Raw genomic sequence first — 27,142 nt, forward strand, 5'->3', positions numbered from 1 at the left:
GGGAAGTCCTCCTCCCGTTTTCAGACACCCAGGTTGGGCAGCCTGATGTGTGTCTCAGAACCTTCACTCCAGTGGCTGGACTTCTGTGGTATAATTGTTCTACAGTTTGTGAGTCTCCCACCCAGCGGGTATGCGATTTGACTTTATTTTGATTGTGCCCCACCTACCATCTCATTGTGGCTTCTCCTTTGTCTTTGGATCTGGGGTATCTTTTTTGGTGAGTTTCAGTGTCTTCCTATTAATGATTGTTCAGCAGTTAGTTGTTATTCCAGTGCTCTCCCAAGAGGGAGTCTATTTGAAACCTTCTGCTGCACTTTCTCATCTTCCATTTTCCTTGGCTTTACTCTCTCATGATATCTTCACTTCCAACTGGCACAGATGAGGTAGCCTCATAGTCTGCGATGTGGCGCTGGACCAGGACAGGCATGAGCTGAATGTAAGTGGCCATGAGGCAGTGATTGGAATAGATCAGCTTCCCAGCACAGCTGTGCAGACAGGCCTCCTCCTCAGCATCCAGAACGCAGTGGTGCAAACTGGGCACGCAGCGCTGGAAGCAGAGTTCCGTCATCCAATTGTAGACCAACAGGAAGTCCCACGTTTCTCAGCTGCTGTTGCTGTTACTTCTGCTGCTCCATCACCTCTATTGTTTTCTTAGTCTCTGTTTTATTTATTTCTTCTCTAATCTTTATGATTTCTTTCTACTAAATTTGTGGGGTTCTTTTTCTTTCTCTAGTTACTTTAAGTGTAAGGTTAAATTTTGTTTTGTATTGTTTTTTGAGATATTCCTTGTTTCCTGAGATAAAATTGTATTGCTATAAGCTTCCCATTTAGAACTACTTTTGCTACACTCCATAAGTCTTAGATCATCCTGTTTTCACTTTCATTTGTCTCTAGGTATTTTTTGATTTCCTCTTTTATTTCTTTTATTTATTTTTTATTCAACAAATTTCCATTTGTTGTTTAGTAGCATATTTTTTAACCTCCACATGTTTCTGGGTTTTTTTGTAGTATTTTTTTTTTTTTTTAGGATAAAAGATATGAGCATGATTACAATTCAAGTTTACAGTTTACATGTTACAGTTGAGCTTTCTTTTTTTTTTTTTACAATGGTGTGTTAGTGTCTGCTTTATAACAAAGTGAATCAGTTATACATATAGATATGTTCCCATATCTCTTCACTCCTGCATCTCCTTCCCTCCTACCCTCCCTATGCCACCCCTCTAGGTGGTCACAAAGAACCGAGCTGATCTCCCAGTGCTATGCAGCTGCTTCACACTAGCTGTCTAATTTGTGTTTGATAGTGTATATATGTCCATGCCACTCTCTCACATTGTCACAGCTTACCCTTCCCCCTCCCCATATCCTCAAGTCCATTCTCTAGTAGGTCTGGGTCTTTATTCCTGTCTTACCCCTAGGTTCTTCATGACATTTTTTTTTCGTAGATTCCATACATGTGTGTTAGCATACGGTATTTGTCTTTCTCTTTCTGACTTACTTCACTCTGTATGATAGACTCTAGGTCTATCCACCTCATTACAAATAGCTCAATTTCGTTTCTCTTTATGGCTGAGTAATATTCCATTGTATATATGTGCCACATCTTCTTTATCCATTCATCCAATAATGGACACTTAGGTTGTTTCCATCTCCTGGCTATTGTAAATAGAGCTGCAATGAACATTTTGGTACATGACTCTTTTTGAACTATGGTTTTTTCAGGGTATATGCCCAGTAGTGGAATTGCTGGGTCGTATGGTAGTTCTATTTTTAGTTTTTTAAGCAACCTCCATAATGTGGTCCATAGTGGCTGTATCAATTCACATTCACACCAGCAGTGCAAGAGTGTTCCCTTTTCTGCACACCCTCTCCAGCATTTATTGTTTCTAGATTTTTTGATGATGGCCATTCTGACCGGTGTGAGATGATATCTCATTGTAGTTTTGATTTGCATTTCTCTAATGATTAATGATGTTGAGCATTCTTTCATGTGTTTGTTGGCATTCTGTATATCTTCTTTGGAGAAATGTCTATTTAGGTCTTCTGCCCATTTTTGGATTGGGTTGTTTGTTTTTTGTTATTGAGCTGCATGAGCTGCTTGTAAATTTTGGAGATTAATCCTTTGTCAGTTGCTCCATTCGCAAATATTTTCTCACATTCTGAGGGTTGTCTTTTGGTCTTGTTTATGGTTTCCTTTGCTGTGCAAAAGCTTTGAAGTTTCATTAGGTCCCATTTGTTTATTTTTGTTTTTATTTCCATTTCTAGAGGAGGTGCGTCAAAAAAGATATTGCTGTGATTTATGCCATAGAGTGTTCTGCCTATGTTTTCCTCTAAGAGTTTGATAGTTTATGGCCTTACATTTAGGTCTTTAATCCATTTTGAGCTTATTTTTGTGTATGGTGTTAGGGAGTGTTCTAATCTCATACTTTTACGTGTACCTGTCCAGTTTTCCCAGCACCACTTATTGAAGAGGCTGTCCTTTCTCCGCTGTACATTCCTGCCTCCTTTATCAAAGATAAGGTGACCATATGTACGTGGGTTTAACTCTGGGCTTTCTATCCTGTTCCATTGATCTATCTTTCTGTTTTTGTGCCAGTACCATACTGTCTTGATTACTGTAGCTTTGTAGAATAGTCTGAAGTCAGGGAGCCTGATTCCTCCAGCTCTGTTTTTCATTCTCAAGATTGCTTTGGCTGTTTGGGGTCTTTTGTGTTTCCATACAAATTGTGAAATTTTTTGTTCTAGTTCTGTGAAAAATGCCAGTGGTAGTTTCATAGGGATAGCATTGAATCTGTAGATTGCTTTGGGTAGTAGAGTCATTTTCACAATGTTGATGCTTCCTATCCAAGAACATGGTATATCTCTCATTCTATTTGTATCATCTTTAATTTCTTTCATCAGTGTCTTATAATTTTCTGCATACAGGTTTTTGGTCACCTTAGGTAGGTTTATTCCTAGATATTTATTCTTTTTGTTGCAATGGTAAATGAGAGTGTTTTCTTGATTTCACTTTCAGATTTTTCATCATTAGTGTATAGGAATGCCAGAGATTTCTGTGCATTAATTTTGTATCCTGCTACTTTACCAAATTCATTGATTAATTCTAGTAGTTTTCTGGTAGCATCTTTAGGATTCTCTATGTATAATATCATGTCATCTGCAAGCAGTGGCAGCTTTACTTCTTCTTTTCCGATTTGGATTCCTTTTATTTCCTTTTCTTCTCTGATTGCTGTGGCTAAAACTTCCAAAACTATGTTGAATAAGAGTGGTGAGAGTGGGAAACCTTGTCTTGTTCCTGATCTTAGTGGAAATGCTTTCAGCTTTTCACCATTGAGGACGATGTTGGCTGTGAGTTTGTCATATATGGCCTTTATTATATTGAGGAAAGTTCCCTCTATGCCTACTTTCTGGAGGTTTTTTATCATAAATGGGTGTTGAATTTTTTCAAAAGCTTTCTCTGCATCTATTGAGTTGACCATATGGTTTTTCTCCTTCAGTTTGTTAGTATGGTGTATCACATTGATTGATATGTGTATATTGAAGAATCCTTGCATTCTTGGAATAAACCCCACTTGATCATGGTGTATGATCCTTTTAATGTGCTGTTAGATTCTGTTTGCTAGTATTTTGTTGAGGATTTTTGCATCTATGTTCATCAGTGATATTGGCCTGTAGTTTTCTTTCTTTGTGACATCCTTGTCTGGTTTGGGTATCAGGGTGATGGTGGCCTCGTACAATGAGTTTCGGAGTGTTCCTCCCTCTGCTATATTTTCAAACAGTTTGAGAAGAATAGGTGTTAGCTCTTCTCTAAATGTTTGATAGAATTCGGCTGTGAAGCCATCTGGTCATGGGCTTTGGTTTGTTGGAAGATTCTTAATCACAGTTTCAATTTCAGTGCTTGTGATAGGTCTGTTCATATTTTCTATTTTTTCCTTATTCAGTCTTGACAGGTTGTGCATTTCTAAGAATTTTTCCATTTCTTCCAGATTGTCCATTTTATTGGCATAGAGTTGCTTGTACTAATCTCTCATCATCTTTGTATTTCTGCAGTGTCAGTTGTTACTTCTCCTCTTTGATTTCTAATTCTATTGATTGGAGTCTTCTCCCTTTTTTTCTTGAAGAGTCTGGCTAATGGTTTATCAATTTTTTTTTTATCTTCTCAAAGAACCAGCTTTTAGTTTTATTGACCCTTGCTATCATTTCCTTCATTTCTTTTTAATTTATTTCTGATCTTTTCTTCATGATTTCTTTCCTCCTGCTAACTTTGGGGGGTTTTTTTGTTCTTCTTTCTCTAATTGGTTTAGGTGCACATTTAGGTTGTTTATTCGAGATGTTTCCTGTTTCTTAAGGTAGGATTGTATTGCTATAAACTTTGCTCTTAGAACTGCTTTTCCTGCATCCCATACATTTTAGGTCGTCGTGTCTCCATTGTCATTTGTTTCTAGGTATTTTTTGATTTCCTCTTTGATTTCTTCAGTGATCACTTCGTTATTAAGTAGTGTATTTTTTAGCCTCCATGTGTTTGTATTTTTTACAGATCTTTTCCTGTAATTGATATCTAGTCTCATAGCATTGTGGTTGAAAAAGATACTTGATACAATTTCAATTTTCTTAAATTTACCAAGGCTTGATTTGTGACCCAAGATATGATCTATCCTGGAGAATGTTCCATGAGCACTTGAGCAAAATGTGTATTCTGTTGTTTTGGATGGAATGTCCTATAAATATCAATTAAGTCCATCTTGTTTAATGTATCATTTAAAGCTTGTGTTTCCTTATTTATTTTCATTTTGGATGATCTGTCCATGGGTGAAAGTGGGTTGTTAAAGTCCCCTACTATGAATGTGTTACTGTCGATCTCCCCTTTTATGGCTGTTAGTATTTGCCTTATGTATTGAGGTGCTCCTATGTTGGGTGCATAAATATTTACAATTGTTATATCTTCTTCTTGGATCGATCCCTTGATCATTATGTAGTGTCCTTCTTTGTCTCTTTTAATAGTCCTTATTTTAAAGTCTATTTTGTCTGATATGAGAATTGCTACTCCAGCTTTCTTTTGGTTTCCATTTGCATGGAATATCTTTTTCCATCCCCTCACTTTCAGTCTGTATGTGTCTCTAGGTCTGAAGTGGGTCTCTTGTAGACAACATATTTATGGGTCTTGTTTTTGTATCCATCCAGTCAGTCTGTGTCTTTTGGTGGGAGCATTTAGTCCATTTACATTTAAGGTTATTATCGATATGTATGTTCCTATTCCCATTTTCTTAATTGTTTTGGGTTTGTTATTGTAGGTGTTTTCCTTCTCTTGTGTTTCTTGCCTAGAGAAGATCCTTTAGCATTTGTTGTAAAGCTAGTTTGGTGGTGCTGAACTCTCTCAGCTTTTGCTTGGCTGTAAAGGTTTTAATTTCTCCATCAAATCTGAATGAGATCCTTGCTGGGTAGAGTAATCTTGGTTGCAGGTTTTTCTCCTTCAACACTTTCAATATGTCCTGCCACTCCCTTCTGGCTTGCAGAGTTTCTGCTGAAAGATCAGCTGTTAACCTTATGGGGATTCCCTTGTGTGTTATTTGTTGTTTTTCCCTTGCTTCTTTTAATATGTTTTCTTTGAACTTAATTTTTGACAGTTTGAGTAATATGTGTCTTGGCATGTTTGTCCTTGGATTTATCTTGTATGGGATTCTCTGTGCTTCCTGGACTTGATTAACTATTTCCTTTCCCATATTAGGGAAGTTTTCAACTATAATCTCTTCAAATATTTTCTCAGTCCCTTTCTTTTTCTCTTTGTCTTCTGGAACCCCTATAATTCTAATGTTGGTGCATTTAATGTTGTCCCAGAGCTCTCTGAGACTGTCGTCAATTCTTTTCATTCTTTTTTCTTTATTCTGCTCTGCAGTAGTTATTTCCAGTATTTTGTCTCCCAGGTCACTTATCCGTTCTTCTGCCTCATTTATTCTGTTATTGATCCCATCTAGAGTATTTTTCATTTCATTTATTGTGTTGTTCATCTTTGCTTGTTTCATCTTTAGTTCTTCTAGGTTGTTGTCAAATGTTTCTTGCATTCTGTCTATTCCGTTTCCAAGATTTTGGATCATCTTTACTATCATTATTCTGAATTGTTTTTTGGGAAGACTGCCTATTTCCTCTTCATTTCTTATGTCTGGAGGGTTTTTATCTTGCTCCTTCATCTGCTGTGTGTTTTCCTGTCTTCTCATTTTGCTTATCTTACTGTGTGTGGGGTCTCCTTTTTGCAGGCTGCAAGTTCGTACTTCCCGTTGTTTTTGCTGTCTGTCCCCAGTGGCTAAAGTTGGTTCAGTGGGTTGTGTAGGCTTCCTGGTGGAGGGGACTAATGCCTGTGTTCTGGTGGATGAGGCTGGATCTTGTCTTTCTGGTGGGCAGGTCCTTGTCTAGTGGTGTGTTTTGGGGTGTCTGTGGACTTATTATGATTTTAGGCAGCCTCTCTGCTAATGGGTGGTGTTGTGTTCCTGTCTTGCTAGTTGTTTGGAATAGGGTGTCCAGCACTGTAGCTTGCTGGTCATTGAGTGAAGGTGGGTGTTGGTGTTAAGATGGAGATCTCTGGGAGATTTTTGCCATTTGATATTATGTGGAGCTGGGAGGTCTCTTGTGGACCAGTGTACTGAAGTTGGCTCTTCCACCTCAGAGGCACAGCACTTACTCCTGGCTGCAGTACCAAGAGCCTTTCATCCACACGGCTCAGAATGAAAGGGAGAAAAAGTAGAAAGAAATAACGAAAGGGGATACAAGAAAATAAAATAAAGTTAGATAAAATAAAATAAAGTTATTAAAATAAAAAATAATTATTAAGAAAAAAAAATTTTTTAAGTAAAAAAAGAAAAAACAGGCAGATAGAATCCTAGGACAAATGGTGAAAGCAAAGCTATACAGACAAAATCTCACACAGAAGCATACACATACACACTCACAAAAAGAGGAAAAGGGGAAAATAATCATAAATCTTGCTCTCAATGTCCACCTCCTCAATTTGGGATGATTTGTTGTCTATTCAGGTATTCCACCGATGCAGTGTACATCAAGTTGATTGTGGAGATTTAATCCGCTTCTCCTGAGGCTGCTGGGAGAGATTTCCCTTTCTCTTCTTTGTTCGCACATCTCCCGGGGCTCAGCTTTGGATTTGGCCCCACCTCTGCATGTAGGTTGCAGGAGGGCGTCTGTTCTTCGCTCAGATAGGACGGGGTTAAAGGAGCAGCTGATTCGGGGACTCTGGATCAGTCAGGACAGGGAGAGGGTGGGGCACGATGCGGGGCGAGCCTGCAGTGGCAGAGGTCAGTGGGACGTTGCACCAGCCTGAGGAGCACCGTGCGTTCTGCCGGGGAATTTGTCCCTGGATCCCGGGACTCTGGCCATTGTGGGGTGCACAGCCTCCCTGGAAGGGAGGTGTGGATAGTGACCTGTGCTCGCACACAGGCTTCTTGATGGTGGCAGCAGCCGTCTTAGCATCTCATGCCCGTCTCTGGGGTCCACGCTGTTAGCCGTGGCTCGCGCAGAGCTCTGGAACTCCTTTAAGCAGCACTCTTAATCCCCTCTCCTTGCACACCAGGAAAGAAAGAGGGAAGAAAAAGTATCTTGCCTCTTCAGCAGGTCCAGACTTTTCCCCAGACTCCCTCCCAGCTAGCCGTTGTGCACTAAACCCTTCAGGCCATGTTCACGTCGCCAACCAAGCTTTTGAGATTTTGAGGATTGTTGTAGCAATGAAGTTAGACCAACTTACGCTATTAAGCAATGTTGCTAGTGTTGGAGGATCTCCTGCAGAGGCGGGGGGTGGCTGTGTCTCACCATGAGGACAAGGACACTGGCAGCAGAAGTTTTGGGAAGTACTCCTTGGAGTGAGCCCTCCCAGATCCACCATTAGCCCCACCAAAGAGCCTCTGTAGTTTTTTGTTTTTTTTTTCTTGTAGTTGATTTCTAATTTCATAGCATTGTGGTCTGAAAAGTTTCTTGGTATGATTTCAATTTTCTTAAATTTTCGTAGGCTTTCTTTGTGGCCCAGCATGTGATCTATTCTGGAGAATGTTCCATGTGCACTTGAAAAGAATGTGTATTCTGCTGCCTTCAGATGGAATGCTCTATAGATATCAATTAAATTCATCTGATCTAACATGCCATTTAAGGCATGTGTTTCCTTATTGATTTTCTGTCTGGATGATCTGTCCATTGATGTAAATGGAGTGTTAACGCTCCCACTATTGTTATTTTACTGTCAATTTCTCCTTTTACAGCTCTTAGCATTTTATAGCATATATAAATTAGGATGCACCTCTGTTGGGTGTATATATATTTACAATTGTTATACCTCTTCTTAATCATTATGTAGTGTCCTTCCTTATCTCTTGTAACAGTCTTTAGTTTAAAGTCTACTTTGTCTGACATGGGTGTTGCTACCCTTGTTTTCTTTTGATTTCCATTTGCATCGAATACCCTTTTCCATCCCCTCACATTCAGTATGTATGTGTTTCTAGATCTGAAGTAGGGCTCTTGTAGAGAGCATATACACAGATCTTGTTTCTGTATCCATTCCACCAGTCTATGTCTTTTGGTTGGAGAATTTAATCCAGTTACATTTAAGGTAATTATCAAAATGTGTGTTCTTATAGTCGTTTTCTTAATTGTTTTGGATTTGTTTTTGTAGGTCTTTTTTCTTCCTCTCCTCTTTTGTTCTCTTCTCTTGTGCTTTGATGACTGTCTTTAGTATTGTGTTTGGATTCCTTTTTCTTTTTTGTGTTTACCTATTATAGAATTTTCATTTGCATTTGCCATGAGGTTTTGATATAGCAGTCTGTATATATACATGGTTGTTTTAAGTTGCTGATCTCTTAATTTCAAATGCATTTCAAATATCCTGTATTTGTACTCTCCTCCTCTCACAATTACTAGTTTTGATTTCATATTTGTGTGTGGATGATATCCTACTTTACTGTATAATTCCCTTTACTGTTGAGCTTTCCCATTTCATAATTTTCTTGTTTCTAGTTGTGGTTATTTTTTTTTTCCACTTAGAGAAATTCCTTTGGCAGTTGTTGTAATGTTAGTTTGGTGGTGCTGAATTCTTCTATCTTTTGCCTTTAAAACTGATTTCTCCATCAAATCTGAACAAGAGCCTTGCTGGGTAGAGTATTCTTGGTTGTAGGTTTTTTCCCTTTCATCACTTTAAGTATATTGTGCCACTCTCTTCTGGCCTGCAGAAAAAGAAATTAGCTGATAGTCTTATGGGGATTTCCTTGTGTGTTATTTGTTCCTTATCCCTCATTGCTTTTAATATTTTCTCTTTGTCTTTAATTTTTGTCAGTTTGATCAATATTTGTCTCAGCATATTCCTCCTTGGGTTAATTCTGTATGGGACTCTCTGTGCTTCCTGGACTTGGGTGACTCTTTCCATTTCCATGTTAGGGAAGTTTTCACCTATTATCTCTTCAAATATTTTCTCTCCCTTTCTCTCCCTCTTCTCCTTCTGGGACCCCTATAATACGAATGTTGGTGTGTTTCACATTGTCCCAGAGGTCTGTTAAACTGTCCTCATTTCTTTACATTCTTTTTACTTTATCCTGTTTCATGGCAGCACTGATCCATTATTCTGCCTTGTTTATTCTTCTATTGATTCCTTCCTGGGTATTTTTTTTTTCAGTTATTTTATTATTCAACTCTCTTTGGTTGTTCTTTATATTTTCTATCTCCTTGTTTTAAAATTCTTGTAACTTCTTGCTCTGTGCATCCATTCTTTTCCTGAGTTCTTGGATCATCTTTACAATAACTACTCGGAACTCTTTCTCAAGTAGATTGCCTGTCTCCACTTTACTTAGTTGATCTTGTGGGGTTTTATCTTGTTCCTTTGTCTGGAACATATTCCTTTGATGTCTCATTTTGTTTAAATTTCTATTTGTATTTTTATGTATGTAGTAGCTTAGTTACATTTCTCAACCTTGGAGAAGTTGCCTTCAGTAGAGGATGTCCTATGTATCCCAGCAGTACACTCCACTCTCATCACCCAAGGGCCAGGGACCAACTGGTTCCAGGGTAAGTTCTGACCTGTGTTTGCAGACTCAGTTCTGCAGGCTGCAGGACTGTAGTTTCCTTCCTTCTGGTGTCTGCCCCCTGATGGATGAAACAGGTCTAGAGACTTGTCTAGTTTGGTTGATTTTTTTCTATTGATTTCCTGTTTTCAATTTCATTGATTTCAGTTCTGATTTCTATTATTTCTTTTCTTCTACTTACTTTGTATTTAATTTTCTCTTTTTTTCCAGTTCCCTAAGGCAAAATCTTTGTTTGTTAATTTTAGTGGCTTCTTTTCTAATACAAGCATTCAATGCTATAACTCTCCCTCTAATGGTTGCTTTCACTGCATGGCACAAATTTTAATAAGCAGTGCTAAGATTTTCATTTAGTCACAATATTTTTTAAACTCTCTTGAGATTTATTTTTTTGACGTGTTATTTAGGAGTGTGTTGTGTAATCCCCAGGTATTTTGGGATTTTCTTGCTGTTTTTCTGTTACTGATTTCTAATTTAACTTCATCATGGTCTGAGAAAGGATGTGATGTATACCCTTTTAATATGTTAAAGTATATTTTACAGTCCAGAATTTGGTCCATCTTGGGGAATGTCCCATGTAAACTCAAGAAGAATATGTATTCTGTTGTTGGATGAAGTGTACATGCCAATTATATCCACTCAATTAATGGTGTTGTTGAGGTCTATCATGTCCTTATTGATTTTCTATCTGCTTTATCTATCCATTTCTGATACAGGGGTATTGAAGACTCCAGCTATAATGTGGACTCATCTATTTTTTCTTGATATATTCTCAAGCCCAGATATTTTTCCCTCAGTGGTGTCTAGTTGACTTAGGAAGCCTATCAAAAGCATTCTTCCTTTCTGTGGCTGTGTTTTTTATCTCTAGGATTTCTTTTTTAGTTCTTTCTTATCATTTTCTTCTCTCTACTTACACTGCTGACCCATTCTTTTCTTTTTCTTTTTCTTTTTTTTGGGGGGCAGGGCCGTGCAGCATGTAGGATTTTACTTCCCCAACCAGAGATCAAACCCATGCCCCCTGCAGTGGAAGCACAGAGTCTTAACCACTGGACTGCCAGGGAATTCCCACCCATCCATTCTTGTATGTGTTCTATTTTATCCATTAGAGACTTTAGCATATTAATCATAGCTGTTTTAAATTCCTGGTCCAATAATTCCAACAGTCCTGCCATGTCTGGTTCAGATGCTTGATCTGTCTCTTCAAATTTTGACTTTTGCATTTTATTATGTCTTATCATTTTTTTCTTAATAGCTGAACATGACACACCAAGTAAAATAAACTGCTGTAAATAAGCCTTTAGTAATGTGGTAATGAGCTGTGTGGGGAAGGGAAGAACTGTAGAGTCCTATGATTAGGTATCAGACTTTTAGTGAGCTTGGAAGTGCCCCTGAACTGTGAACTTCACAAATGTTTCTCAGTTTTTCCTCTTCTCCCTTGGGTGGGACAGTATAGGACTGGAATTGGGTATTTCCCTTCCCCGGTTCAGTAGGATCTGATAATATCCTAGGTTCTGGCTAACTAGTTTCCCCTGAGGACAGGACTTGAACAGTGTGCTTTGTGGTATCTCAAAATGTTTCCTTTTCTCTTCCCCCTGCTGGAAGCATGAGGGGATTTTTCTCCTATGTTTACTACAGGAACCTGGTCCAGTTCCTGGAAGTTAATTTTTCAATATTGTAGGGAACCTCTATGACAGGGTCATCCTGGAGTTTTTAACTCTTAGAGGACACACACTGAGCCTCCAGCAATTTGTAAATTACAGTTCAGGTTTTCCTATCCAGGCACTGGTTCTTATGGCAGTTTCTGCTTGTGAGTCTCTGCTCAGTAAACCATGATTTCCTGTATTTGCCTGTCCATCTCTCCAATCTTAGACACATTGTTTGCCCTGTGTCCTTCTTCTCTTAAGGATCTAAGAAGAGTTGGTGATTTTTCAGTCTGTTTAGCTTTTTACCTGTTGTTAGGACAGTGTTCCCACTTCCAAGCTCCTTACATGTGGGACTTGAAACTCCTTCAAGTCTTTGACTAAATATTATTTTATTAGACAGGACTTTTCTGACTATCTTATGTAAACAGTAACACCTCCTGCAATCCCCATTCACTTGCATTCCCCCTTTCTGCTTTATTTTTCTCCATGCCAGTAATTCCTTTGTGATGTATGATATACTTACTTAATCATTCATAAGTATGCTCAATTATGGCAAGAGTTCTGCTTACCACTACATCCTCAGTGTCTAGAAGAGTGCCCAACATATAATAGGGGCTCAAGAAATATTTCCTTAATAGATGAATGAATGAGTTAGAGTCCTGCTTTGATCTTTGCTATTATATTCTGCAACTCAGCCTCTTACTTATTCCCTTTAAGTGCTATGAAACTTTGAGAAACATTTCCCATATTGTTCTCATTGATTCTCTTTTCCTAGAAGCCAGTGGTTAGGATCTGAGGCAGAGACATGACTGTGAATATGCTTTTGCCTCCCTGCCCCTTACCTCTATCTTTGATGCCCCTCTAATCTAGTCTTTTTTTGGGGGGGGGCGGGGGTAGGAGTTTATTAATTAATTAATTTATTTTTGCTGTGTTGGGTCTTCGTTTCTGTGTGAGGGCTTTCTCTAGTTGTGGCAAGCGGGGGCCACTCTTCATCACGGTGCGCGGGCCTCTCACTATCACGGCCTCTCTTGTTGCGGAACACAGGCTCCAGGTGCGCAGGTTCAGTAGTTGTGGCTCACGGGCCTCGTTGCTCCGCGGCATGTGGGATCTTCCCAGACCAGGGCTTGAACCCGTGTCCCCTGCATTAGCAGGCAGATTCTCAACCACTGCGCCACCAGGGAAGCCCTAATCTAGTCTTTTACATTAGAGCTTTGCTTCCTTGGCAACTTTCAATCTTCCACTTCTCTGTCTAAAGCCACGCAGGTCCCAGGAGAGTAGCACAAAACCTTCTCAGCAGATGCTATGTCATTAATAGAATGATAACCACACACTTTTCTGGTATCCATGCAAGCTCTATTGTAAAAATGAACCTAGAAGTAATGTGTAGCTGGTAATATGTGTCAGAAATTAAAATTGAATGAAATTATGCCTTTGTTCTACAAGGTGCTATGGAGATAAAAATAAACATAACAAATCTCATGAAAATATGTACAATAAAAATATCCAATATATAAAAACTGCTGTTAGTTCCCTTTCTACTATCTCCACGCTGAAGTAGCAAGAACACTAACTTGGCAGTCAGAAGACATGGGCCCTGTCTTTTGATCTCTGATAGATGTCGTTGATCAGCTATGTGACCTTAGATATGCCTCTCTCAGTTGTTCAGGCTAAAATCGTTGACTTCATTTTTAGCTCTTCTCTTTCTCTAGTAACTTACATACAATCCATTAGCAAATCTTGTGCATCTACCTTCAAATTATACCGAGGATTGAAACACCAGCTTCACTGGTATCACAATGGATCAAGCTACTGTCCTCTCTTCTCTGGGCTTCTGTTTTGTCCTTTCCAAACTTAGACAACTCCTGAGATCACCTCCACCTCTAGTATTATCAAGTCTGGATTTTGTGACTTGGAGGTTTTGGAAACTTTGGTGCATTATCCCTCAAAAAAGAATGTATGTCATTTTTTGCTACCAAAATAAAAGTGAGCATGTGGGCAGCTTTTATCCTAACAAACAAGGGAGGAATTTCCACTCATAATATATCCAGAGAATCCAGACCCAGGAACCAGGACATGTGGAAATTGGTAAGGCCTGCTGGCCGGTTGCCACCTGAGCTGTTTTTACTCACAACACTTCTGACACAAAATGTGTGGGGTTTTTCTCACACCAACAACCAGTTCTCCAATTCACTGGACACCAACTAGGTGTCCTATAATTCACCTCTCAGTTCTGACACTAGATACCTGGAGTCAGGGCAGACCCCATAGATTAAGGACTCAGTCTTACAAGACTGCCCCCACATAAGACAACAGTCTCAAGTATTCAGTTCCCAAACCACCCACACTTCTCTCCAATTTGGCTACAAAGTTGGGAGTTCCACAGCCCTGCCCTTTCAGTTCAATAATTTGCTAGAATGACTCACAGAACTCAGGAAAATACCTTACTTACTATTAGAGGTTTATTTTAAAGGATATGACTCAAGAATAGCCAAATGGAAGACACTTAAAGCAAGGTAGGGTGGGGGAGGGAGGGACCAAGAGTTGCCATGCCTTCCCTGGACATGCCACCCTCTCAGCACATGGATCCATTCACCAACCAGGAAGCACTCTGACATCTGTGGTTTAGGGTTATTTATGGAGGCTCTATTACAGAGGCATGATTGACTAAATCATTTGACACCAGCAATTAACTCAATCTCCAGCCTTTCTCTGCTTCCAGAAGATTGGGGGAATGGGACTGAAACTCCAACCCTCTCATATGGCTTGCTCATTCTAATGCTGACAAGTCCCAAACATGAAGCTACCCAGATCCACAGCCCCAGTCACCTCATTAGCATACAAAAGATAGTATTATCACTCCAGAGGAGTTTTAGGAGCTGTGTGCCAGAAACCAGCGACAAAAAACATTTATTTTTTATTGTATCACATCACTAAACCCACAACTTCTCTTTGCCTCGTAAAGAGAATTCCTAGCTAGGCTATTCAATTCAATCTGTTCTTTCAGACTTCATTGTCTCCTTGGGACAAACTGGAGCCAAATTAAAATTTAAAAAAATAATAATCATATTTATAGTCATCTTTTTCTAAAAAGCATGATTTTATTAATACAATAAGAAGCCAAATATTGTTGTAAAGATGAGCTTCACATAATCAGAGGCAGAAACACAAAATCTTACCCAGATATATAGGTCAGTCTTACGCCTTCAAATAAAGCTGCAAATGTAAGCAGCTCTTTGCAGGAAACTGCCTTCAGCAGGAAGCCTCTTTATTCTTGTCACTTTAGCAAAGCTACATTGTAACTAAATTTTAAATCAGGAGCCCCCATGCTCTACTCATATTCAGCCTAAGCACACCATTCAAATCTTTTGGTCACAAATACCTTGCCTAACCTATTGGTTCTTTCCATACGTCAAAGAAGTAGAAATGAAGAATAAGTAAATAACAGATGACAAGATCCCTTCCCTAGCTTCTCCTTCAGTAATCTCGTGAACAAACTATGTGAACAAGATAACATCTAAAAAGAAAATCACAAAAAGTTGACAAGCTAGCACACAGTGGGAGATGGTGACTAGTATGAACCCTTATCTCAATGATTATATGAGCTTACTTTCCCTTTTCCCTTTAAAAACCTTCATGGCCAAGCAGAATCTTCAGAGTTGGTTTGGGGGGGACATGAGTCCACCTTCTCCCCAGATTGCCAGCTTTTCTGATTAAAGCAACTTTCCTTTCTACCAACACTTGCCTCTCAAGTATTAATTTTTGAGTGGCAAGCAGCTGGACCTGAGTTCAGTAACACAAATGGTCTCAGACTGATGTGTTTATTTTGGAAGTTAGCTGGCTTTATTAGTTAAAGATCCTTTGGTTGTGTATCAATCAGAATAACTTAATTTATGTTACCCTAGCAAACTACCTCAAAATCATAGTGGCTTGTAATAACAAAGTTTTATTTCTTGTTCACGTTACACATCCTTCTTGAATCAGCTGGGATACCTCATACCAGGACCCAGACTGACCATTTCAATAGCTGTCAGTCTCCATTGTGGAGGGAAAGAGCTCCGAATGCCTTGAGCTTTGTCCTGGAATAAAATGCTCTGTGCTGGAAGTGACACCTGTAACCACAGCACACAACACATTGTCCAGAACTAGTCATGTGGTCCTCCTCAACCAGAAAGGCAGGAGTGAGGAAGTACAATCCTTTCATGTGTCCAGCGCTGCAAGATTTGATGAACAGCATTATCAAGTACATACATGTTTCAAGGGACAGAAGCACAGTGTAAACTACTTAAGCAGAAAGAAAAATCAGTTTTTAAAGGATCTCAGAAACCACTAGAACAAGAGAAGAAAACAAAACTCTCTCTTCAACTCTCTCTTGCCTCTTTTTTGTGCATATCCATTCTTATTTTCGTCTTCATATTCTGGCTTCTTTTAATTCTCAGGGACATACAAGCAAGGTGGCCAGCATCAGATCACTAGCTTTATATCTTATCATTTGGATACTCTATTAAAACTGGCTTCTTATTTCCATTCCAGGTGAAAGACCCTGATTGTTCATGCCTGTGTCAAATGCTCACAAATGGTCTAGATAATTCTTGTGTGTATCAGGGTCAAAAGCAAGAAGATTCTTCTGTGTGTCAGGATCAAAAGCAGCTTCCATGTGAATGTGAGCAGTAACAGTTCTTAGAGGAAGAGGTTGTTTGGCAGACAATACATAAATAAATAAATTTTGTTTCCTACAAGATTCTTTGTGCATAAGACAGTGCAAAAAAAATGCCCTTGAGTTTTCCCTGTGGGCCTAAGGCATGAATGTAAGGGGGGGAGTGTTATTTAAAAATCGATATTTGAATAGCTAGTTTTTGTTCAATTCTTCACAATATCTGAAGTTGAAGATTTCTATGTTTACTACAAAGAGGCTTGAGTGAGACCTGCCCTAATATTTAGCACCTGCATGTTTGTGTATATAAATTCTATAAGGGCAAGAACCACATCTGTATCCTCAGATCTTCACATATTTTTTAAAAAAGATACAATAGAACTTTAAGGAAAGAAGAATCTGGAGCAAAAAAATCACATCATTTTGAGTAAAGCTCAGCAGAGTGAAACAATAATTTAAAATTTGATTTGCCAGTAATAGGACCTGAAAAATGCATACAGAAAAATGTGAACAAAATTACAAAGCAAAGCTATAGTAATTAAAACAGTATGGTATTGGCATAAAACACACACATAGGTCAATGAAACAGAATAGAGAGTCCAGAAATAAACCCACACATATATGGTCAATTAATTTACAACAAAGGTGCCAAGCACATACAATGAGAATAGGATAGCCTCTTCAATAAATAGTGTTAAGGAAACTGAAGAGCCACAAGCAAAAGAATGAAACTGGAGCACTATCTCACACCATACACAAAAAGTAATTCAAAATGAAATAAAGTCTTGAACATAAGACCTGAAACCATAAAATTCTTAGAGGAAAACATAGGTGACAATCTCCTTGACACTGGTGTTGGTCCTGATTTTTTAAATTAGATACCAAAAGCAAAGGCAACAAAAATGAAAATAACCAAAAAGGACTGCATCAAACTAAAATGCTTCTGCTCAACAAAGGGACCCATCAACAAAATAAAAAGACAACCAACTGATCAGAAAAAAATATTTCTATATAAATATATGTATGTATATATATATATATATATATATATATATATATTTAAAATAATGTGTTAATATCCAAAATATATTTTAAAACTTACACAGTTCAGTAGCAAAATCCCAACAATCTGATTAAAAATTAACAGAGGGGGCTTCCCTGGTGGCGCAGTGGTTGAGAGTCCGCCTGCCGATGCAGGGGACACGGGTTCGTGCCCTGGCCCGGGAAGATCCCACATGATGCACAGCGGCTAGGCCTGTGAGCCATGGCCGCTGAGCCTGCGTGTCCGGAGCCTGTGCTCTGCAACAGGAGAGGCCACAACAGTGAGAGACCCATGTACCGCAAAAAAAAAAAAAAAAAAATTAATAGAGGATCTGAATAGATATTTTTCTGAAGAAGACATACACATAGCCAAAAGGTACATGAAAGGTACTCAACACTACTAATCATCAGGAAAATGCAAATCAAAACCACAATGGGATATCACCTCAGACCTGTTAGAGTGGCTATTATTAAAAAGACAAGAAATAGCGTGTGTTGGCAAGGATGTGGAGAAAAGGAGCCCTACAACACTGTTGGTGGGAATGTAAATTTGTACTGCTACTATGGAGGAGTCTCAAAAAACTAAAAATAGAACTACCATATGATCCAGCAATTCCAATTCTGGGTATATATCCAAAGGAAATGAAAACTCTAATTTCAAAAAATATCTTCACCACCCCATGTTAATTGCAACATTATTTACAATAGCCAAGACATGGGAGCAATGGAAGTATCCATTGATGGATAACTAAAGAAGATGTAGTACATGTGTACAATGATTATTCAGCCATAAAAAGAAAGAAATCTTGCTATTTGTGATAACATGGATGGACCTTGAGGGTACTATGCTAAGTGAAATAAGTCAGAGAGAGAAAGATAAATACTATATGATCTCACTTATAAGCAAAATCTAAAACAAACAAAAACTGAACTCATAGATGCAGAGAACAGATTGGTGGTTGCCAGAGGCAAGGGAGTGGGGGATGGAGGATGAATTGGGTGAAGGAGGTCAAAAGATACAAACTTCCAGGTATAAAATAAATAAGTCATGGGGATGTAACATACAACATGGGGACTATGGTTAGAAATACTGTATTGCTTATTTGAAAGTTGGTAAAAGAGTAGATCTTAAAATCCTTGTCACAAGAAAAAAAAATTTGTAGCTACATATAGATGTTAACTAGATTTATTGTGGTGACCATTTTGCAATATATAAAAATATCAAATCATTATGCTGTACACCTGAAACTAATATCCTATTGTATGTCAATTATATCTCAATTTAAAAATATTGTTATGAACTGAAAAAAAAATACAAGAAAAAATATGAAAATCCACCATCACATCGAATATTTTTAACCCGTTACTTTCATTAATTGATAAAACAAGCAGACCAAAAATCAGTAAAAATATGAGAATATTTAAATGACAGACTAAGAAACTGGATTTAACATACATAGATAGATTTTGCACTGCAAAACTGCTGAATATACATTCTTTTTAAACACACAGAGAATATTTATAAAAGTTATTCATATATTAGACCTTAAATTTAATGTCTTAACAAATTTCAAAGAACTGAAATAAATCCCTCTAACATCTCACTACAAGGGAATCAAATCAGAAATAAATTACAGAAGTAAAAGCCCCACATTTTCACAACTAAGACGTACACTTATAGAACACTGGCAAAAGAAAAAAAATCATAATGCAAATAAGGTTACATTTAAAAGTAAACAATAATGAAGGTACTGTTATCAATTTCTGAAGGATGTAGGTAAAGCAGTATGAAGAAAAAGAAATCCATGGCCTTAGATTCTTATGATATGAAGGGAGAAGGGATAAAAGTAATGAGATAATCATTCAACTCAAGGAGTTAGGGAAAAAATAGAAAAATCAAAGTTAAACATACGTAAGAAAATAATAAAGATAAATGCAGAAAGTAATAAAATTGAAAATCAAATTAAATTCAATGAACATGACAAAGTTAAAAGTTGATCATTTAAAAACAACCCAAGGTAACTCTAATCAAAAATGAGGGAGAACCCACAAATAAATAGTATTTGGAGTGAAAGGTGGTACATAATTATAGATGTTGCAAATATTAAAAAGATGGAAGAGGATATTATGAACAATTGTATGCCAGTATATTTAAATGAAATGGAGAACGCTTAGAAAACTACAAAACTGGCACAAAAGAAATAAAGACTTTACAATTTCTGTAATATTTAAATAACTTGAATTAGTAGTCAAAAATCTGCCCACAAGGAAACATCCACCACTATATGAATTTGCCAGTGAGGTCTACGACTAAAAAGATGATAATTCCAATCTTGCACAAACTTTTCCAGAAAATAACAAAACAAGAAAACATTCCCCAACTCATTTAATGAGTCTGGACTAATCTCAATACCAAAACCAAATGTGAACAAGTATGAGAAAGAGAAATTACAGGCCAATCTTATTATGAAGACAGATGAAAAAAAATCATCATAATAAATGAGCACACCAAATCCAGCAATGTATAAAATGCATTATATAATGTAATGACATTTAATTTATCATAGGAATGTAAGGTTTATTTATTAACAATAATAAATAAACCTAAATCACCACATTATTTAGCTAAAGGAAAATAAAGGAATCTCAATAAATGCGGAAAGCTTGGTAGAGAATTTCACATCCACTCATGCTTTCAAAAACTATGAAGAAGTGGGAAATTTCTTAATGAGGTAAAAGGTACATAAAAAAACATGCAGAAGGCATCACATTTAATGATAAAGCATTGATAGCATTCCCATTGGAACTACACTGGAGGTTCTAGTCAGTCAGTACAGTTGGGGAAGGTGAAAAATAAGACATAAAATTCAGAAATGATATGCTTATGAACAAATCACCCCAAATAATCTGTAAACAAATTATTAGAATTAACTTAAAATTTGGCAAATTTATTGATACACAATCTATATACAAAGATACATTGCATCTCTATATGCTAGTAATAAATAGAAAATGAATAGAAGATATTATTTACAGTAGCAATAAAAGGTATGAAGTAGCCATGGATAAGTCTAATAAAATGTGTGCCTCACATAAAGACAAAATCGTAACATGTTATTAGATGTCTAAAGTAAATAAATATGTCATGGTTTTATATAGGAAGCCAATATTTTAAAGATGGCTCCTCAAATGGGTGTATAAATTCAATGCAATGTCACTCAATCAAAACACCAAAAGGTGTTTCACTGTAGTTCTTTTTGTCCTGAGAATATATCATCAGTGAGCATACAGTCAGAATAGTGGTTTAAAAGTTATTTGGATTACTATTTTTCTTCTGAGTATTAAAATTGATACAGTAAGGTTCATTTGTTTCTGTTGACATGAAATTGTAGTTTCTTATTATTTTTATTTCTTATTGAAATATGTTAAATTTCTTGAATATGTAACATACTAACATGGTTTGAAATAAAAAAATACATTAAAAGATGTATACTAAAAGTTTTCTTTCTTTCACCTGCAGCACTTCCTACTCACCCTCTGGATAACTAATTTCACTACTGGTTTATCTTTGTGTTTCCTTTTGCCATGTTATGCAGATATGAACTAAAAAGAAACAAATCTCTAATACAGAGGACTGAGGAAAGAAATTGTGATAGACTCATACAATGGAACATTACAAGCAGTGCAAATGAAGAGAGGGCAGCAAGACACATGAGCATGGATGATTCCCAGAAACATAATAAGGAAGGAATAAGCAAGTTTCAGTGAAACTAAGCAATATTTGTTTAAGGATACACAGACAGGTAAAACAACCATAGAGTCAAGCACTAGGATGACAATGGCAGAAGTCAGGGTAATGATTGTCTTGGGGTTGGAGAAGAAATGCAGTCTGCTGGGGAATAGAAGTGGTCAAAGTTCTGTCTGGTAACGTGGATAATGGTTATACAGGTGATTACTTTATTTTTATTCTTTAAATACAGATATACATTGTATATAGTCTTCTCTGTATATGACAAGTTAAAAAAGCTAAAGTTTTGCAAGTTAAAAAAGAATTATAACCTAAATATAACATTATGACTCAAAAAGTAGATTTTGTTTCCTTACTAAAAATTAAGCTTCAACTGTTAGTGTTTTTATAGTCTTTTCCACTATGATCATCTCTGCAAATTATATTTATTGACTATTAACTCCTGGTTCAGTGTGAAACTTACCTATATTAAGTTGACAAGAAGGAAAATAAAAAGTGTATTTATGTCTCCTTGCTGTCCACAGGGAAGATAACGAGGCCTGGGTTCTCTTCAGTTGTGGGATAAAGGGAATAATCAGAGTGTTGGATAAGGTTGCAAATTTTTCACCATGACATTTAGGACCTGGTTAGCCTCATTATTTCCGCCAATATACCCAAGAAGGGGTGGAAAGATAAGAGAAGGAAAAAAATCTCCTTTGTAATTTCAATTTATGGGCTAACAAATTCATTTTCATGGAAATAAACCAAGAGATATTCCATACAATGTAAGCGAGCCATCTATCATTGTTATAGCACTGGGATGTGGTTTTCAATCTCAGTGCCTTATATCATCTATGAGTCATATTCCAGAAAATTTCCCTGCTGGCCCTGAGTCAGTTTGAGTACGTAAATGATTTGATTAGCAGGAGGAAGAATCCTAAACTCAGAGCAGTATGACTTAAATGGTAATGCAATCACCTGGAGTAGGTGACCCTAGGACTTTTGGGGATCTATTGCTCATGACATAAGTACCAAAGGGATCAGGCACAGGAGCCCAGCCTATTATCAAATGATGATCAGTGCCTGGAGATGTAGCCTCCACCGACTCAGCCTCCACTGATCACATTGGCATGGGAGTGGGGGCAGCTTTTACTGCAGAGTCCCTCTGGCTCCCCCACTGAGCTTCCCTGTGGAGCTTAATGCAACCTTTGCCTCTGTACTCATAGTAGCCTCCTTTAATGCTGAGAGAGGGTAGATGACAGGACGAAGCACTTCGTAAACGCATGTTAGGTATAGGATTGGAGGTAATGACCTCTTATTAAAAATTCCTCAAATTTTATTCTCCTATGCACCCCTCTACTCTTTCAAATTTTCAAAGTAATTTTATACCAGTTAATTTCTACTTTGACATTCACAACAACGTTGGTCTCAGTAGGTTCTCATGTAAATGGAAGAGAAGGACTAGGGTATACTGAAAACAGGAGACTTGTATTTGGAGTCCTTGGAACAAAAAGAGAAAAACTTAAGCATATGGTTGATTATGGCTCTCAAAATGGACTTTACTAACTTTTTGCAAAAACCTGTATCTAATAGTTTCAGTTTTGGGTTCTAGACATCTAAAAGCTAAAATTTTGCAAGGATGTCTCCTTCCTCTCCACCTCCCTCCCTCCTCTCTTTATATGATAAGCATGACCAGAGCTGCTACAGAAGTAGATTTGTCCCCTATCCTTAAAGTAAAGATCTTTTGGCAAAGAGAAAATCAGATCATACTACTGCAGAGTCCTCCTTGAACCCTAACACCAGCCAATTCTGGCATCATTTTTTATCCATGGGGTCAGTGTGCCCTTGGTTCTTCTGGAATGCAGCACTGAGTCACATTGATACACCTGTTCTTTCACTCATTAACTAGCCCTCCTTAAGCAGATTACTTGGTTCTCTGAACCTCATTTCCACATCTGCAAAATAAAGAAAATAATAGCTAACTGGGAAGATTCTCATGAGTATTAAATAAGATGATGGAGGTGAGAATTTTTCTCATGATAGACCTTTAACAAATAGCTACTTTTAGTAGCTATTATTGTCTCCACCTAATCTTTGGTGTAACTGTGCCATGGAAACACCCTCTACAGAGTAGGTAGAGAAGGTTGAAGGGTAATGGGGGGGTCAGAAGTTGGTGAACAAGCACGGTGTTTGGAGTTTGGAGTATGTGGGTCTCAGAATTTTCATCTACAATAAGCTTGGAGAGGGAATGGGCTAGATTTTCAAAGCTTTTCTCTAAGGTCAAGAGCGGTCAAACTGGTTCTTCTCAATTTTTTTTTTTTCATCCCTAACCCAGGCAATGGGCTGGCCTTTACTGGTATAAGTAGGGATCTTTCTGACCCCTCCATTCTACCAGAGAATATTCATACACTCACAGAAAGGGAGAAGTAATATGTGGTAGAGTCAGGATCTGAACTCAGAGCTAAGTCTTACCAGTCAGATATTCTTTACTTTCCACCACGGTTGTCAGTATTAAGGAAAGTGGCAGGTGGGAGGTGGTCACTTTCTGTCTTTTCAATCATAAGGATGATGAAAGAGCCAAGGAACAGAACACAAGACACCCATCATTAGTTCGTGAACATTCTAGAGTTGGCAATGAATATATGTATGTGCATGCACATATGTGTGTGTGTGAAATGAGTATGTGTGTTTTGTATGCATCTATATATCCCTTGCAAGGGATATATGTCTATCTATCTATCTCTATCTATCTATCTCTATACATATAGAGAGATATAGAGATAGATATGCAAGGGACACACACACACATATGTGCAGCACCACATAAAGGCCACTACTTTTGTAAATTCCATTCATATTGATATTGATTTCAAGTTTACATTTCCTTGCTCCTCAAAGCAAATTCTCTTACTAAAGACATGATAGTTATGTTTTAGGGAGTAAGGAAATACTCTAGAAGAATTTTTAAACTTATATGTATTTTCATTCATGATAAGGAATTATAATCAATTAAAGAAAATGTGGAAACAGCAAAAGAAAAATGAATCACTTTGAATTTCAGTGCTCTAACACAATGACCATTAGTATTTTGATCTCATTCATTCCAGTCTCCTTCCTTAAGAAATTTTCTCTTCAATAGTCTTTACACCCCTCGGTTAAAATATGTTAAATCAATAAAATATCTCAATAATCTAACTGACAGTATTAACCATTACTTCCTCTCCCAGTAGATTTTAAAGTCCTTTAAGGCAGGAACCATGTGTTATTCAACTTTCTATTTCTGATTTTTCTCTTTTCCCCAAGGCCTACCATACTACCTTGTACCCAGCAAGTATGCAATGAGTCTTGCTGTATCATATTTTGCATGAAAATTGTAGGAGACTTAAGAAGCCCTGGGAATAAAGATTCAAGTGTCAAATGAAAGATGGGTTTTAAGTTGAAGACATAGTAATAAAGCATTTACACTATTCCCAGGAGACCAGCCTGGTTCCAAATATGCACTCAACATTGGGATTTCCATTTTCTCTCAGGTAAGAGTATTCCAATTTATTGGATCCATTCACAACTTGAGCAGATTCCTGTCATTCAAATCAAATTGGCTTACAGCAATGCCCTTATGCAAGAGGAACATGTAAAGTAGATTTTTATTAACAAATGTACCTGCTCAGTCTCCAAAGGAAGTGGCAGAACTGCTTTTCACATGATAAAGAGGATTAAATAAATGAAGAGCTGCAGTTAATCTCTGAGTTTGCCCTGATTGTTCTGGAGTGCTCTTTTCAAAAATAAAATTTGAAGGTCTTGACTTCACTGGAGTTTTTCACTGCAACTTATTTAAACTTCAAAAGGAGTTCCAAATGTGGATGAAGTGTGTGTGTCTGTGTGTCTGTGTGTGACTGTGTGTGTGTATGACAGACTGTCCTACTTTGGTCTAAAACTTTTGAACTTTAAAATATTATAATAATCATAATACAAAGTAACATGAAATTTTAATAGAATCTTGGTATCTTGGGTTTAGTTATCTAACTGATTCCTCCTTCCAGTCTTTAAATCTGCATAGCAGTGGTCTCTCAGCCTGTGCTTGAAGGTTTTCAGTCTTGGGGAATTTACTACGTCTTCCTGCAAAAAATCCATCTTTGAATGTGGAAATTTCTGAAGACCTTCTCCCTGTACCTTCTACTCACTGATATTACTTCTAAGAGAGAAAGTTAATGAGTTATGATTGCCCACTAAAGTTCACTTGAAGTGGGACCTGTTTCCTACATCTCCAGACCACCTATATTGCCCAGGCTGGCCCAGGAGACTTAGATACTGGAGTTTAGCAGAGGGAGTGGCAGATACACATCTGGAAATTGTCAGAGGTAAAGAAAACAGATTTTGCGTGGAAGGATGGCAGAAGTATTTTAAAAACCCTATAAAACTGTGACAATAGAAGAGAACTGGGTGGGGTGAACTGGGATGTGTGTACGCAGGATGTGGGGAAGGGAGTTACAGGACAGAGAGGAAGTAAATTCCAAGCCAAAGGGGCTCTAGAAACCAAGGAGGGGCCACAGAACATGAACAGGAAAAAGACTTTGAATTCAAATTTGAATGCCCTAGATTTTTTACTGGATCCTCAACCTCATTACCCTACTCATCCCTTACTCCTCTGGAGCACCAACGTGAGGGGACAGGGAAGTGAGCCATCCTCAGTGAGCTAGCTGTCCAGAGAAACCTTCTAAAAGGAATGCTAACCACAGTTGTTTATAATGAAGTGCTAAGGCTTTTACCTACATCATCTATTTTAATCCCCAAAGCACCCTCTTAGTTATTCTCATTTTACAGATGAGGAAACTGAGGCAGAGAGAGGTAAATAACTTGTGGAAAGTAAAGCAAATTAGTGACAGGGCCAGGATGCAAACAAAATCACATGACCCCGGAGCCCATGATCCAACCTTCACACCACACACTTGCCTGTATGCTGGAGGCACATAGCCATAAACAAGTGTTGGTGGAGGTGACGGTGGCAATAGATGTAAGGGGTGTGTGTGTGTGTGTGTGTGTGTGTGTGTGTGTGTGCTCAGTATCTTCTGCCTAGCCTGCAACTAAGATGGCCCAGAGACTATCTAAAATCAGAGAACAAACTCAACTAAAATAACTGAGTTCATGAGGGAAATAGATAGAGATGAACATTTGTTGAGAATCAACTTGATACCAAGCAGAATGCTAGAAGCTTAAGATAATAATAAACCACATAATGGATATAATAAACTAAATAATAAATAAACTGTCTTTTGAAAACTAAAATAGTAAGAGAAACTATAGCAGAAAATTTTTATTGAATTTAATGCTACTTAGACCCGACTCTAATTCCATGTGCTTAATATATTTATTAAATTAATAATAGATGGATAAAGATCTCCAAAATAAGGTAAACAAGAAGCTTAAGTTAACACTGTTTATGAGCACCCAACAGGATTCTATGCTAGTGGGACAAGGGATATAAAATGAATATGACACAGCCTTCTCCCCTCACACACACACACCAGGCAAGATATCTAAAAGAATCTACAGACGAGATGGAATATGCTAAGCATCATATATGAGTAGAGAAGTGAGGAAAAAAAGAAGAAAGGCAGGTTTTATATAAAGGAGGGGAATAGATGAGAGACATTTCACTGTCCTTGAATATCAAGGCTCAGCTTTGCAAAATTGAAAAAAAAAAACCTTTGTTCTTATACATAAAGCAAATCCTGAACTACCTACTACAATGACTAATGATCCCTGAGCTGGGGACATGCTTTGGGAGACATCTGTGAAGACACACTCCTTGCACTTGTTTCCAGTGGGATTTACATAAGGGAGGAGAACTGCTTGTTAAGCTTCAGACAAAGAGGTTGTGCGACATCAGGTTTTCCTTTACTGATAACTGCCTCTAGGTCAAATAAACCTTGATTGTGGGTCCCCCGTGGCCTCCACACCATCACCTGCCCTCAACCTTCCTTATATCTCTCTCCAAGGGCAATTTGTTTAACTCTTGGAAGCC

The sequence above is a fragment of the Monodon monoceros genome, unplaced genomic scaffold, assembly GCF_005190385.1.
Source record: "Monodon monoceros isolate NGI ecotype Baffin Bay Population unplaced genomic scaffold, NGI_Narwhal_1 Super_Scaffold_18, whole genome shotgun sequence".
In the NCBI taxonomy this organism is placed as follows: Eukaryota; Metazoa; Chordata; class Mammalia; order Artiodactyla; family Monodontidae; genus Monodon; species Monodon monoceros.